At 33.6% G+C, this 16,219-nt stretch overlaps 1 long non-coding RNA gene across 4 annotated transcripts in view; it reads left to right on the forward strand.

Annotated features, from left to right (window-relative positions):
• Positions 1 to 15,294, forward strand: part of LOC140641541 (uncharacterized) — a 218,957-nt gene extending 203,663 nt beyond the window's left edge. The window contains exons 6-7 of one of the 4 annotated variants that reach the window (XR_012038082.1): positions 10,392 to 10,459; positions 14,972 to 15,294. This is a non-coding gene — a long non-coding RNA (uncharacterized lncRNA). The remainder of the gene's footprint in view (positions 1 to 10,391; positions 10,460 to 14,971) is intronic. The other 3 variants (XR_012038079.1, XR_012038078.1, XR_012038083.1) reach the window with 3 other exon arrangements.
• The last annotated feature ends 925 nt before the right edge of the window (positions 15,295 to 16,219 follow it).

Here is a 16,219-nt window from a genome sequence, read left to right on the forward strand (position 1 = left end):
CCTCAAGCAGAGCTAGTCCCCACAAGGATTGCTTTGAGTTTTATTGTTTGGGCAGTTGAGTACCCTAGAAAATCCAAATTGTGGCCAAGAAAGGGAATTAAGGTCATAGCTGAAATGATAGGACTTAGCATGAAGGTTTTGGCAGTGTTGATAAAAAGAATATAAGATAAAATACTCAATGGATTGGACCTCATTAGCATGAAGGCTGTAATATGGATAGGAACCAACAATCCAGGAAGAGTGTGTTAGAATCCCATTTTCAGTAGTGCTGACCCTATAGTACAAGAACTATCCATAGGGTTTGAGGAACACAGAGAGCCAAATCTCTGTATCTCTGAGGGGTTATGACATGCCTCATCATCTGCTTCCAATCATTTTTTTCCAAGTAATTAGACCCAATTGTTGCCCAAATGTAAACTAATTATTTTCCCACCCTTCCTCCATTAACCCCTGGAACTTCTCACCTTCACACAAGAAAGGTTTCCACTTATAACATTTTCTCAAGTCTAGAACTGAATAAAAGTTTTCACTGTGCACCATTGAAAGGTTTTCATTTGGTGCAGTTCTGCTGATTACACTAAACTCCTACCAGAACTTCTTGATCCTGTGAAATTCATCTCTGATATGATTTTTAAAACTCCAGTCCTCAGAATACACTATGTCTAGCCCCTCTTAGTGATTTTGGGGACAATTGCCCCCCAGGGTGCAATGTACTTCTCCAGGAATCCTTCCTGATTCCTGCTAAATATCTGGGTTTAATTTTTCAGCATAGAGAGGGAAGTTTGAGGACTGAGGAGAATTGACTATGGATGAATGGCGTCAGCATAAACTGGCTATTTTAAAATAGTACATAAGTAGCACAGGAACTTTTTTCATTAGTGTAAATATTATGTGTCTCTGTTGAAGAGCAGACAATTGCTGAAGGATATTAAGGGCTGTTAATCTGATAGCCAGACTGCTAAAACTTCATTAATTGTGGGATTGTTAAATAAACATACTTTTCTTCCAAGTTTTATTCATTTTTCGGATGGTTCCAAATCCATTATTTTTCATAATGAACAGTCATACAATTCCAGGCCAACATGAAGTTTTTCAAAAGGTACTCAGGAAATATTATTGGAGATTAGAATCTAGTATGAATTTAAGAGAGAGCTTCCTGGAAATGATGTCCAAGATGAGAAGGCAAGTTGAAAATTGGTTGTAATTGTTCAGTATAAGAAAGAAACAAAGGAAATTTCAAGCATGTCTAAAAGTAAATATATAAGCGAAGGAGGAACACTTGGGTGATTCAGTGGGTTATGCATCTGCCTTTGGCTCAGGTCTGGATCCCAGGATCCTGGGATGTGTCCTCTGTTGGCCTCCTTGTTCAGCGGGGATCCTGTTTCTCCCTCTGTCTCCCATTCCCTTGCTTGTGTTTGCTCTGTCTCTGACAAATAAATAAAATATTAAGAGAGAGAGAGAGAGAGAGATACATAAAAGTAAAGGAACAGGAGAGATGAGATAGTATTGAAAGTAGTTAAAAAGGCAGGCAGGTAGGATAAAAGATTTGTTTACCTGTAGCCAGATAAAGAGAAAAGAAAGCAAAAATGTAAAGATTTTCTTGTGTTTTGTTTTTTTGCCAAGTTACTTGCACTGCTGGCTTTAAAATTAGAATCTAACCAATTCCTTTTACTAAATTGATAGAAGTAGTTGTTTGGGATCTATATTTGCAAAATCCAAATCTTGTGGACAGTTATGGTTCTGCTGCAGTTGAACTTGGGCTAATTAAAACCAATAGCTGCCAGCAAATTCATTAATCCTGATCTGTTTATAGATCCATTGTGAGGAATGATCATTTATTATCTTAAGACCCTGTGCCTTCTGATAAGTATTATTATGTAAAAATATGGACAGAGAGTGCCCATTGGCAAGAACTGCTAATCTTCTCAATTCACACTTGGAGTACTTGTAAAACCCAAGCACATTATCCCTCATTGAGAGGCAGGAATGACAAGTTGGTTTAAACCAAGGAGACCTCTGTATAAATTAACAGATGTTTTAGTTGAAAATAGAAGTTGTCAACATGACCTTAATTAATGAATTTGCTAATAGTTGTTCCCAGAATGAGGTAATATGCCAAGTTCTAACCCAAATATTGAGGAATAAAATGGAGGCTTTAAAGTTAGACTCAAATTGAAATCCCAGTTTAGACCACATGATTTTCATGATCTTCAGTAAGTCATCAAGTTACTCAGGTGTGAGAATCATATTCCCACACAGGGTGCATTTAACTAGTACTTGGCATCTAGTGGTGCTCAATGAAAATATGCTTTATGTCAAGTACATTCTCTTTAATTGAGGGATGTGTGTGTTCAACACAAGTGTATACATGTGTGCTTGAATTTATGAATAGAGTGATAGGAGTATTACTTATTGACTTTTTGGCTAAATCTCATATGTGTTGATTATGAGGTAGTCCTGGCCATGCTATCTAACTACTACCAGAAAAAAAGGACTTTAAACTAACTCTCATATTGAAATCATCATGTGGGGTACATATCGCAGTTTCTAAATGAATTATATCTAATAGGCTCATCCAATGAGATTTCTCATTTAGTTATCTTGGTGTATAGGTTTTATCACTTGCTTATTATAACAGGCATCCTAGGAGTTCCACTGCTATGCTTTATTGAGACTTCTGTAGATCAAGTGGACTTTTGTTATCACCTACTTAGCAAAAAAATCACAGGCCAAATTACAATATGGGTCAAACTTTGAGGCCTTTATTATTATTGTTAATGGTACTATTATCGCCAAATTTATGAAGAAAATATCAAACCTGATAGATACTTTCTCCTCTCACATGACTTTGCCTTTTCCTTAAATTATACAGGAAGATTTCAGTCCGAGGCCCTAGTTTTGTTCCAACTCTTTCTTAGGAAGTATTATCTCATTCATATCTGCTCTCAGCATCTTTTTGAGAATCATTACCTTCAAGTTAGCTACAGTCTTATTACTTACTTAGGTCAATGAAATATGTGAGATGTATTATGTCAAGGGAGCAGCACTTAAGAGGCAATATATGAATTACCACATTCCTTTCTTCCTGCCATGGTGAGCGTCCAAATTGCAGAGTTTAACACACTATGCGTGCATGCCTGATATGTAGTATGGGTAAGAATTAATGATTATTGTTTTCAGCTATTAAAATGTATAGATTCTTTGTTACTGCATTATAACCTGATCTATTCCTGAAACATGAGTAATTGATTGAAGATTTTGCTAACCATCAGTTTTGTGATAACATGCCTTGGTTATATTGGAGCATGAGGAAACTATGCACAGATACATATCCTTTTTATACCAGGAAAGACATGCTTCTTTTGCAGTATGTTCTGTTATGATGCCATTGACCTGAACCAAGTACATTTATACCTTTGTAAGCAGAGACTCCATGAAATTCATCATGCTAAAGGTGTGTTCCAATAACTAACAGGAACATCCCCAACATAACACTTTTGTAAAAGGAAATTATATTTGTTTTATTACATGCCTACTTGGAATGAAAGCCTAATGGCTGAAGAATTTATTGTTTTGCTCACTTTTTTAAAAGACTTTTTTTTACTTATTTGAGAAAAACAGAGCATGAGCAAGCAGGGGTAGAGGGGAGAGGCAGACAGAATGTCGTACAGATTCCTCACTGAGCAGTGAGCCCAATGTGAAGAGCTTGATCTCAAGACCCTGAGATCACAACCTGAGCTTAAATCAAGAGTTGGGACATTTAACTGACTGAGGCACCCAGGTGCCCCTGTTTTGCTCACTTCTTTTTACTTTTTTTTCATTTGTTTACTGGGCAAAGAACTTTATTAACCTTGTTTAAAACTTTGTTCCCAAACTTCTTCAGCTTAATTAGCTACAGGGGATGAATTGTGTATAAGCAAAAACTGAAAAAAACTGCAGTGTCCAGGGGCTTGGGCTTAAAAACATTAGAGATCTAGATTTTATCAGATCCATGCAGAAAATTTATAAAAGTGGTCATAATAATAAATAGCAGCTCCCAGTAACTTCCTCAAGTTTTATCTTCTTCAGAAATGGACTCAGTTCAGGTTGCTTCCTTCTTGGAAGCTTCATCAAAATTTTCCACAAATCTGAAACTTCATTATTATGCTCCTCTCTGGGATTAAGCCATGCTTCCCGTCACCCCACCCCACCCTTTATTTTAAGATTTAAAAACTTTATTTATTTTAATTTTTCCCCAACTTTTATTTAAATTCCAGTAAGTGGTGCTTTTCCATCCACAGGTTGTTTGGACAGAGCTTCAACCGGTCTACTTAAACTAGTCAGACTGCACCAAGTTGATTTGAGATACTGGATAGCATTTCTGTCAGCTGCTTTGTCTCAGTGTGGTGGTGGGAAAGGAACTGCTCATTAAAAGAGGATATTCATAGAATGGCTACAGCAAATGCTAAAACACTTCAGCTCACCTTAAAGAAGTTAGGGGTAAATAATACTTCTGGTATTGAAGAGGTGAATATGTTCAGAAACCAAGGAACAGTGATCAACTTTAACAGCCCTAAAGATCAAGCATCCAAGGCAGCAAACACTTTCACCACTCCAGGCCACACTGTATTGCTCACTTTTTAAATACCTACCACCTAGTAGGTTGCCTCACACAGAAACTTATTAATATTTATTAATTCAAGAGTGTCATTTTTCACTGTAAGTTATTGTTCATTGTTTGACAGTGCCCTATGACGGCCTCTAGGAGGAACTTTTCTGGACTAAGTACCATGATTTTTACTAATTCTTCTAAAAACCTGACATAATTTTTGACACATTTTGATTCATAGAATCTGTCTTTTCTCTTCTTGACTAATAGAAATTCGATCCAGTTGAGATTCTCTTCTAATAATTGATGTACATATTATGCGGTTTATCATAAAACAATGTATATTCCTTAATTTGAACATTTTTCTCTTTGCTTAATTTTTCCTACCTAATTTGATTTTGTTTTATCATATTACTTTTATATATTTTAAATACACACCACATATATATCTATATTTATGTACACAAAACCATATTTTGACACTTTTCTTAATATATTATCTCTTTTTATAATGGCCAGCTTTTCTTTTACTGTACTTTGAAGCTTTACTCAAATATTTTAAAATGTACAAAAACCTATGCACTCTAATTGTGAGAGTGTTAGGGTTGTTAGACCATATCATCTAGCTATAAGGCTTTAAGTAGCAAGGGCAATTTAGTCTTAGTGAAATTGCTCACTGCTTCAAGGCACCTAATTAGAAATTAAAATACCTAGTTTTTTTTTTAATTCCTCTCCAGCTCTATCTCAGCATATTTTAATCTGAACTATATTTCTCTGTTAAATATGATTACTGAGCAATGACAGAACTCATGGTCATTCATTGCTCATTCATTACCAGTTTTCATTTATAGTTGAAATGAATACTTTCCTCAATTATATTTTTTAATCAATCCCAATCCTTTCTTTTTTATATAAGAGATATTAAGGCTTGAGAAAATTTCTGCAGAGTAATAAAACCTGTTAGATTAGATTAATATACATGGGCTGCTCAACTATTATTAATTTAGACAGACTTTCATTTTTCCTTTTTTTGATTACACAGGACATTGATTTATGGTACATGAAATAACTAAATTGCACTTTTGAAATTTAAAATTCTAGAGTTCCTCTTACATTATTGGCCTTGAACTCAGCTATTTTGTCCTTTAAATTACAAAATATATGTCCTTTTTAATTGAAAGGTACATACTGCCTAGTGCAGCAAGTATATTAGCTAAATGTTTGTCTGAGATTAATAGGTCATTTTTAATGTCATTAATGTGCTATCGAGTCACAGTAGAGCATAGCATATCATAAAACCTTTCATAATTTCTTTATTAGACTCATTGTGGTGTACTTACAATGCCTAGAATACCAATTTTTTAACTTGGTTTGTTGCTTATGTCTTTTGAGATTTTGTTCCAAGTCCAGAAAGAAAACATATTGATGATGCCTAAATGTGAACACTGATAAGAGTATAGGCTCTAGTTTATATCGCCCTGGTGGAGTGTGAGCCCTCTGCATATTTAAGATGCAGAGGTTATTAGGGAGAACCCATTTGATGAAAGTGTCTGAATTGGGAGAACACATGGCGAATGGCAGGACAATGCCAGATAAACTATTTACTTTTTTTCCCCAAGTAAACATGGATATTATGAAGCCTGAGGGTCTTTTGGGTTTAGTCAGTTAGGATAGCATTTTTTACCTCCTTTCTCCTCATTTGATGAAAAAAGAAAGAAAAAAAAAAAAGAAAGGTAAATCTCTTTTAGAATATGTTGGACTGATAGTCCATCAGAGGTCACACATGTGGGCTCCTATAACCTTGCCAGGTCAATGCTCAAATTCCTTAGCTGGCATATGCAAAATACATGGCAGTGACATGTCCAAATTCATGTAACTGATACTATTGAATACCTTTTTTGTACAGCCATTTTCTAGGCACTGTGATAGTATAAAGAACTATAGTGGTACAGTCTCTATTTTTATGAAATCTGCATTTCAGTGGGTTGGAAAAGGGATAGAAGGTTGTGAGCAATATATTAATTACATAATTAAATAAATAAAATTTGGAAAAGGGCTACAAAGGAAAAGTATATGATGTTATAATAACTAACAAATACCCTAATTCTGGAGGGCAGCAGAGACTTCTTGAGTCAGGTGTAAAGCATAGATAGGATGAAGACAAAAAGTCCTGAGTCAGAAAAGAGTCTGATAAGTTCCAAGAACTACTGTGAGTGATTCTCCATTAGAAAGCAAGAGAGTGAAAAGCACCAAGAGTTACTCTTGATAGGCTGAGCCCAGACCCTGCAAGATTTTAGATGTTGATTTTATCTTAATGCTACTGAAATCCAACATCTGTGGAGGTATTAGGACCCACTCAACATGATGAGTAGCAGGTCTAGCATAAAGGGATGTGAGTTCCTATTCTTTCAGCTTTAATGTAGAGATTACAAATATTCTGAGACTTTTGTAGGAATGGTAGATTATTTGAGTCAAAATCATCCAAGGTACAGTCTCTTTAAGAGACTTTTAATCTACCATTAGAGTTGACCCTTATCATCATCAACATCAGTTTGAGTTTGATATATAAAAATCCAGCATTGGAGCAATATATACAAACTAGGGAAAATGCTTTGGAAATATTAACAGCATGAAGTGTCCTAAGTTGCAAGTTCCTCTATTTCTTTGTAGCATCCATAAAGCAGTCTAGCTTGTAAAACTTCCCTTGGCTTTTCAGTGTCTTGCTATTGCTCTAATGTGGAAGAGCATAATGGTCACAAGTATAAAAGGCTCTTTTACATTAAATTATACAGAATAAATTTCCCTGCTCAAAAGCTGATAGCAGCTGATTTCTTCAATTTAGTTGCAGAAGATTCTAACATTAAATCTGAAGCTACCACAGAGTGATCTAACTTTGAAGATTACAGTGATGATAATGGGGCTTCTAGTGAACTAAATGAATGTTTATGGCTTTCTCTTTTCTGCGTTCATTGTTGTTGCTGCTGCTACTCCTGCTGATGCTGGTTTTGGTGTGTGGCTTTCTCAGTAGTGTTGGCTTTCAGAACAGAAATAGAATAAATGTACATGCAAATCAATAAAATTCCACAAAGCCTTGAATTTCTATAGGATTGACAGTGATATTTAATAGACTACTTGCTTTTTGTCCCCAAGTTTTAGTTTTGCTACCAAGCATAAACCTCCTTTTAAAACTTCCTTGAATTCGAAATGATACTAGTCATGGGTACGTAGATTCTTCTCTTGTTTGGCTTTCAGGCTTCCTTTACAAAGCCTGTCCCTTAACTTGTAGTGCACAATATTGTGGTATTTACTTTTATTGACTTTACTGCAACTTAGTACATGAATTTCTGCAAACATTTCTTATTGTTTCTCTAAACAACAAGAGGTAAATAACAGATATTCACAGCATTTTATTATACTTGAAATGCCAGTAAATTTGCTAAGCATTCATATGTGTTATTTAATTCATTCTTTTTTTCCTTTTTAAATTATTTTTAAATTTTAATTCCAGTGTAGTTAAAATAGAGTTATATTAGTTTCAGGTGTACATTATAGTGATTCAACAGTTTCATATATTCCTCATTGCTCATCAAGATTAAGTCTACTCTTAATCCCCTTCACCTATTTCACCCACCCCTCCACCCACTCACTAATTAATTAATTTGATGGAACTTTAATATCCTCATTTTATAGATGAGAAGACTGAAAATTTAAGAACCTAAACGTCTTGCCTAGGGTCACATGGGTAATTAAGATAAGTGCTCATTCACATTCTGAGTTCAGCTCAGAAAAGAACAAAACAAACTTTTTCTTCTGAAAGAAGAAAGCGAGTGAATCCAGATTACTCTGAAGGAATAGAAAGCAGGTGTTGCTGGGATTAAGGCAGTAAGGCAGAGGGAAAATGGGAAGCTCTGTTCAGATTAGAGTTTTAAGATTTTGAACTTGAAAAGTCTGTTTTGTTCTTTTCAGGTCCACTTCAAGCCAAGTTTGTCAAGTACAAATACACTTAAAAGTCGATTTCAAGTCCATTTTGGTCTTGAAAGCTGGTGGCTGAAGAGGAGATAGGGTGAAGCTTATTTTCATATAATTGTAGGAGAAGCTTTGTAACTAGGACATTGTGAAAGTTCAAAAGCATGTCTTAATTCCAGAATGATGGCTTAAAATAAGAAGTATAACTATTCCCACTTACCAGTTTACTCTTAGAAAGAGAATTGGCAGGATATTGATGTGGAGAATTATGAACAGAAATACAAAGTAAGGTGTTTGCCATATGATTCAAAATAGGAGACATATGGGTCTGTTGGTGTAAAATTAATGACCTAAAATTGACAATAAGGAGATAAGTGAATATTTAGGTGATATCTGGGCTCTGAGATAAATAGAGGATCGAAGAATTTAAAAACTGCCTTAAAGACAGAAACTGTGAATGAGAGCCAGGATTCAGTTATATCAAGAGGTAGACAAAAATTTCTGAATAAAGGCTGAAGATGTACATGTTCTTAACAACCAAATGGATAAAGTCAGTATTCTGATTCGGAGTAGAAGAGAGACTGGGGAGATGGAATGCAAAGTTCCCTGGAGGACAGTGAGAAAGAAAATATCTTGATGCTTAATTTAAAGAGGACAAGTATGAGCAAAGTTAATAGGATCTGTATAGCTAAGGGTTCTTACCTAACTTTCCAATATTTCATTAATACAAATTTCTAAAGTCATGATTAAACTCAGCTCTACAATACGTAAAATCTTTTTAGTAAACTTTAAAAGCCATCATAGGTTATTATTTTGACTTTGGATTAAAATATAACCTTCTCAGCTCTGATATTTGAACAAGGAACTAGAGGTTATAATCAACCAAATCAATGTTAACCAAAGTAGACGAATCTTTTCAGTTTACATTTAAAATTTTGTTACTTGTTGAAAGAAAATTTGTCTATCTCTATGCTAAATTACTTCTAAATCAGACTGTTTTTCACATCTAGAAAAGTAATTTTCTTTTCCTTTACATTTCAAGAAGTTACAGTATGTATTGAGATCAGCTATATTAATTTTGCCTGCTTTTGTTTTGGAATCTGAACTGACTATAAAGAATTGATATGGCTGGCCAACAGAAGTTATCTGGTATGATATTTTTGGAGGACCACATGTATCTTTCTTGAATGAGTTTATTGCATTCTGTGATAACTTTCTTCTTTGAGGTTCATTTTAAACAAAAGGGGAGAACCTATAATAACATCCAATAAAAACAAACAAAAGCAATATTGTTAAAAAAAAAAAAAAAAGCCAGTTCAAAAGGTAGCAGTGATTGTGCCCAGGCTGTTAACAGACTAATACAAGGAGTGATGACCTTGTGGAGTTTGTTGGTGATGAGGTCATAAAATGTGACAAAAAGAGATTGCAGTTTTTATTGTTCCATTGATTTCACCTTTTCCCTTTTCGATATGAAGTTGGCTAAAAGACTTTATTTTGTTACTCACCGAGTCTAGGGAGTGTGCAGAGAGAATGATGTTGTCTTCTAATAGGTGTTAACTGTGTTTAGAGGTGGTCAAACAAGTTTACATGTAGAGAAAACTAAACTGAAACTTGCATCTTGCAATATATCTGGGATGCATGACGAAAATTAGAATAGTCAACTCATTAGATAATATGTAAACATCAAGAGCAGATGGGCTTTCAGAAAAAAAGAACTTATTTTCAGGAAATTGTCTTGACTATATAAAGAAAGGCAAATATAGAATATTATTAGTGTCATAGAAGTGATATTTTGTGATTTTTTTTTACATATTTCCATTTTGTTACATCTGTTCAGGTTTTCTGATCTCAATCTATGCTCAACTTGTGACTCAGTCTTGGTATAATTAATACTAAGATAAAAAGGTAAGTAGGGATCATTTCAATCTTAATTTTTCACTTTTATAAATTTTCTACCAAATGACCAATATTTTATTTAATATAAACATGGCTTTGAACTTCAAGAGTCCATTGTTTGAGAGAAAGAACAAATTTCCAAATATTTTTTCTTGTTGCTAACTTGCTATGAACCAGTAGGAGTGATTTGAGTAAAATTTTAGAAATTAAATTAAAATGAAATAGCTGTGTAGAAGATTCTATATATTCTCCTGGGTAGAATCAGTGAGGAAATATTATAACTGTTTAATCTTGAGAAAGTCATTTAATTTTTCTGACTGTTTACTCATGTGTAAAATGAGAGAAATAGACTGGCTTTCCAGATCAAACATACTGTGTTTCTGTGATAGTGATGCACAGGTGAGATAAATTCTTTCTTCAAAAATATCAAAATCAATCTAAATAGATGAGTTAAGTCAACCACAAAGGAAAATATTATCCACCAGTGTTCAGCTTCTGGCCATAGAGGCAAATGGCAAAGCCATTAAAGGTTTGAGGACAGTGGTTCGAAAGCAAAGAGGTACAGGGAATATATATCTATTATCTATAGATAGATAGATAGATAGATAGATAGATAGATAGATAGATAGATAATAAAACCACATTATGTGCAAAAGAGAAATAAGACTCATCAAGTTTAAGTAATATATTCATGGTTACTACAGTTTTAAGATTGAGGTTCAACCTCTGGTATCTGATTTATAAAATACATGCTTTTTCCATTATTTCTTGTAGTCTGTCCTTTCTTAGCAGTTTATACTGAAAAAATGTTTAAATGACAAGGGTGATTGATTTCATTAGAAACTTCACAGTAAATTGATTTACCCACTCAAGGTATCATCTAGACATAGCTTACATGGTATTAGTATTAATTTGCATGTGAAAATTTTTCCTTAAAAATAAAATTATAGAATTTAAAATATTCCATTTGGACATGACTTCACAGGATATCTAATCCAAACTATTCAATTTATAAGTTTACAAAATAAACCTTAGACGAGAGTTTAAACCTTTTTAAGGTCACATGGCTCATTAGAAAAATTATAGTATAAAGAAAGCTGTAACTGAAACCCATAATTCTAACTTTAAGCTAAAAGATCTTTATTTGAAAAGATTTAACAGAAAAAAATAGCTGAGCTTTTATTATACAAAGTTTTACTATCATTATTACAAATTCTCATGGCCATATTCATTAAAATTTAATCTCTTTGTCCATTATATTGGTTGTCCCAAAAATTTAGTATAGAATATGATCTAGTCAAGTATGAGACAATTGCCTAAAAGAAGTAATAAATACAAGAACAAGAACTTGTAATTTGAGGTGAGTATTTCATGGCTTGGAAACAAAATTTTGCAATCATAAAAATCTCAAATAGTTGAGATCCCTATAATTTGGCTATGAGCTACCTTCTCCACATAATTTATTACCTTTTTCTCTTTCTGAGCTCTCTACAGCAGCTAAATGTAGGCATCTTCCCATGCTGTGTTCATGCCTGATGTTTTACCAACTAGGATCACTAGCTGCTGTTTCACTCCTTTGGAATGCCCTTTCTGTTACCATTTCTTGAAGCCTTACTTCTTCAAATATCGTTTCTTGTGCATGATCAGCTTCCTCTATCAAGTTTTTACTGATCAGTAAAACCTAGTTGTGGTTTCTATGTCCTCGGAACCCTTAGACAATCTTCACCATTTATACCACTCTTTTGATTTGTATCAACCAATGTCCATGCTGTTTGTTTCTGAGCTGCGGTTGTTAACAGTCACCCAATATTTCAAGTATTTCTTCATCTAGCTTCAATTGCATGGAAGTCCCAGTAGTTCTGACTTCTTTTATGGTCAGGTCAGTTAATTTCCTCAAGATAAAATTTTGTCCTAGATAGAAAGGAAATAAACAAGACAATAAATAAATTTAATTTGATACAAAACAGACATGCCCACAGCAATTACAAGTTACAGAGCTAGCATTTAAATTGTCCTTCTTTATGTCTAATCCTGTGTCATTTTTCATATGTCTCATTGGAAATCCATGCCACACTGCTACATGATTTTATGCTATTGATTACTGGTTCTAATTTTATGGCACCTTGATTGCCTCTAGTTGGTAGCAAATGATTCATGGAAATCTCAAAAAATATTAAATTCTCATCATTTTCAAGGTAAAGACTGTCAAACCTCTAGAAGAGTAGTTACTTTCATGAAATTGAACCAAGAACAGTTAAAAATGTTAAAGACATGGGGAGGTACAGATAAAAGAATTGTATACCTTCTCATTTTATATAAATGGAAAATGAGTTCCTTTGGATCACATATAGAGTTAATAATAGCAATTATTTTCCCAATAAGCCACTCATTTGCTCTTTGATTGACCATTTAATTTATTGTCATCATAATTAGCTTTGCTAGTTGTAGAATTAGTGATAATAATAAGATACAGCAGGTATTAGGGCTTGGTGATAAATTGGGTTGCTCTTCATTATAACTGGTATTTTTTCCCCTATGTTTTTTTACTGTTTTATTACAGTTTCCCAGTAGATTATAGACCTTTTTAGTACATCTGAACAATCCTTATATTGTAGGTGACACACAGAATCTGACACCTAACATATATTGAATATATCTTTATTGGTTTTCAAAATAAATAGATAAATGGATAATTTGGTTATTGAAAACTCTTACTTTGAAGGAAAAATGACTATAAAACTAAAATAAATGATACTTATCAGACTGAAGAAAGTCTCTCACTATGATATATAATGTACTTATACTCATTGTTAAATTAAATTCCAAAATGAATCCCAGAAACAAATCATTATTGAGTTTTGTCAAAATGGAAGTTAGATCATGTCACTCTTCTCTTATAACCCCTCTAGTGGCTTCCCAGTTTTCTCAGAGGATAAAAGCATTTCCATTTTATAGTGTCTTCCAAGGCAGAACCATTTATGACATTCTTCCCCTCCCCCTGTCTCCCTTAGTCTGCCTTAGTCACATGGCTGTTGCAGTTTCTCTTTGAGGCTAGGCATCTCCAGCCTCAGAGCTGGAAGTATTGGAGTATTCTCTGCCAAGAATACTCTTCCCCCAGGTAACTACAGGGCTAACTTTTTTACTTCTTTTTTTTTTTTTTTTTTTTACCTCCCTCAACTTCTTTTATCTGTGAGATCTTCCCTAACTACTGTATTTAAATTTAAAATTGTAACTTCCTTGTCCCATGTAACACACACATACACACAGACACACACACACACACAGTGCAGTTTCTTGCTTGCTTTGTTAATTTTTAGAACACTGAACACATAACACTTCATAGCACTTGTCACCTTCTAAAGAACCATATTGTTTATTTATTGCCTGTATTCCTTTATCAAAGTGCCTGCTTTAAAATGCTGGTAATTGGTTGGTTGTTTGGTTTATTGGTACATCCTCTGGACATAAAACATAGTAAGTGCATAATAAATGAGTAGCCAAGTCAGTATTAGTCAGTATTAGCTATAGTGTATCTAGAAATGAGTATCTCTGTCTCAGTGTTCTGCTACTTATGAGGCCATATATAGGTTTTGAACGGCAAAGAAAACTTTTTTGAATGTGATACTCCATAAAATTTTTTTCACTTATTTCCCTGTCATAAGTTGTTCTCATGGAGATTTGTGTCTTAGAATTTTTTGGATGAGGAAGTATTCAACAATTGCGGTTAGTTTCATAAAATAGAATTTTAATCTAAGGAATAATAGCAGTAGTGATAGATGCAATTTCCAGATCATTCCTCATTTTAGCTGAGACTAAGCTTTTTTTTTTTTTTTTTTTCCCAAAAAAGAACAGGAAATTGGCTGACTTGTTTTACTTCTTTTCTCAATTGTGATCATGTAATTCAGGGGTGGGCACTGGTGGCTTTGATATGTCTCACTCTCTGTTTTTGCTTTTGTTTTGTTTTTAGTAGACACTGAGCTAAAAATGGTTTTTATATTTTTTAAATGGAATATGTAAGTATTGCATAATATCCTTGATTTTTCTTCTTGACCTACAAAGCCTAAAGTATTTACTATTTTGTACTTTAAGAAAAAGAAGACCTAAAACTCACTAATAAGATAACGAGTAGCTCCCATTTGTTAAGAACCCACTATGTGCTTTGCACTGTGATAAGTGCCTTTTATATGTTATTTCAAGGCCTTAATATTTGTGCAAGTAAGATATTTTTAATCACAGCTTTACATGTGAGTGAATAAAAGCTCATAAAGATAAATAATGGCCAAAATCATAATAGCCGCTTCCTCATCATATTAACAATCAACTATTATTAACTAATGAAAACATTAGTCTTCTAAAGCCCCAAATTCTGTCTCCCCTCAACTTTGTTGCAAATAACAATAAAAATAGCAGCAGCAGCAACAATAAGGTTACTTAAGGAAAAAAATAAAATTTAATGAATAAGCTTTGAATTCCTTAGAGTTTAAAATTTCCTGATGGACAGTCTGTTGCTTTATTTTTCAGGACTGTCTTATATTTTCTGCTCTATGTCAGTAGTATATAAAGCAAGATGGAGTTTGTCAGCTGGTGGCCAGGAAAATAAAGAACTCTTGCCAATATCCAAATGACCCATCTGGTGGTTGGTCATGATTCTGTGCTTCCCAAATGTTGCCACAACTAGGTGTTCATCCTTATCTCTGAATGGTAGGCCATGAGCAGAAACTGGTTACTAAAACAAAATCAGTTTACCAAGGTAAACTTAACAGGAGCTGAGTGTCACACTCTAAATATTTTGAAATATATTGATCATATAAATAGTATTTCTTGAAAACTGCCCTGAAATTTTTGAATACTTAGGTTTTTGAGAGATACTACCTTGAGAGAATATCTACTTATTTCTTATTAGACAAAATTAAGACTGGTTCTCAGGTGTGAATTAACATTGGATGATTTTATAGATTTCAATCTATTTTCATAGATTTCATAGAAAAGTATGTTTATAAAATTTTTCATTTCAATATGAATTTGTAAGCATATGGTAAGTGACATAGTGTGCTTGAAAGAGAACTGAAATAAGAATCAATGAGAAGTGTCCAATCCATGCTTTCCACCTTACCTTTTGTGATACATACAACTTTTAAGATAAACTAGTCCTTGGGGGCTCATCACCAATTAATTTTTCCACGTGTAAATAAAAAATATTATTTGTTATTGCAACACTATACATACATGCACACACATACAAATATAAACATATACAACTACCTCTAGTTACCTTCCTATAACATGTGAGTAAAATATTTTTATCCCTTTTAAGTTTAGATAACTGTTAAGATAAATCCATTTCCTGGGGAACTACAGCATATCCGGTTTTTAATGTTTGTGTTTACAATTCCTGCTGATTTTCCTGATTGAGTTGCTTGCTGTTATTTAGCATTTGCTGAAACGAATAGGCAGGGAGTCAGCTCAGAACATAACATTACATATGACTCACTGTCTAATGATACAGACAGTGCTAGTCTAAATACATCTATATATATACAATCTATACAAAGGTAAATAAGTTGGAATATAAAGGTATACAATCTAAAACAATGGTAAATAAATTGGGAAAAATGGAAACAATTTGAATGTAGGAGATAGTGGTAAAGTTGCAGCTCAGAATACTGAAAAGCGATTTCTGTAGTATCTCCACAATTAAATAATGCACAATGATGAAAACATACTTTCTCCTATTTTTTTTTTTTTTTGCCATTCCATGTTACATTTATA

The sequence above is a fragment of the Canis lupus genome, chromosome 10 (genome assembly GCF_048164855.1).
Source record: "Canis lupus baileyi chromosome 10, mCanLup2.hap1, whole genome shotgun sequence".
Lineage (NCBI taxonomy): Eukaryota > Metazoa > Chordata > Mammalia > Carnivora > Canidae > Canis > Canis lupus.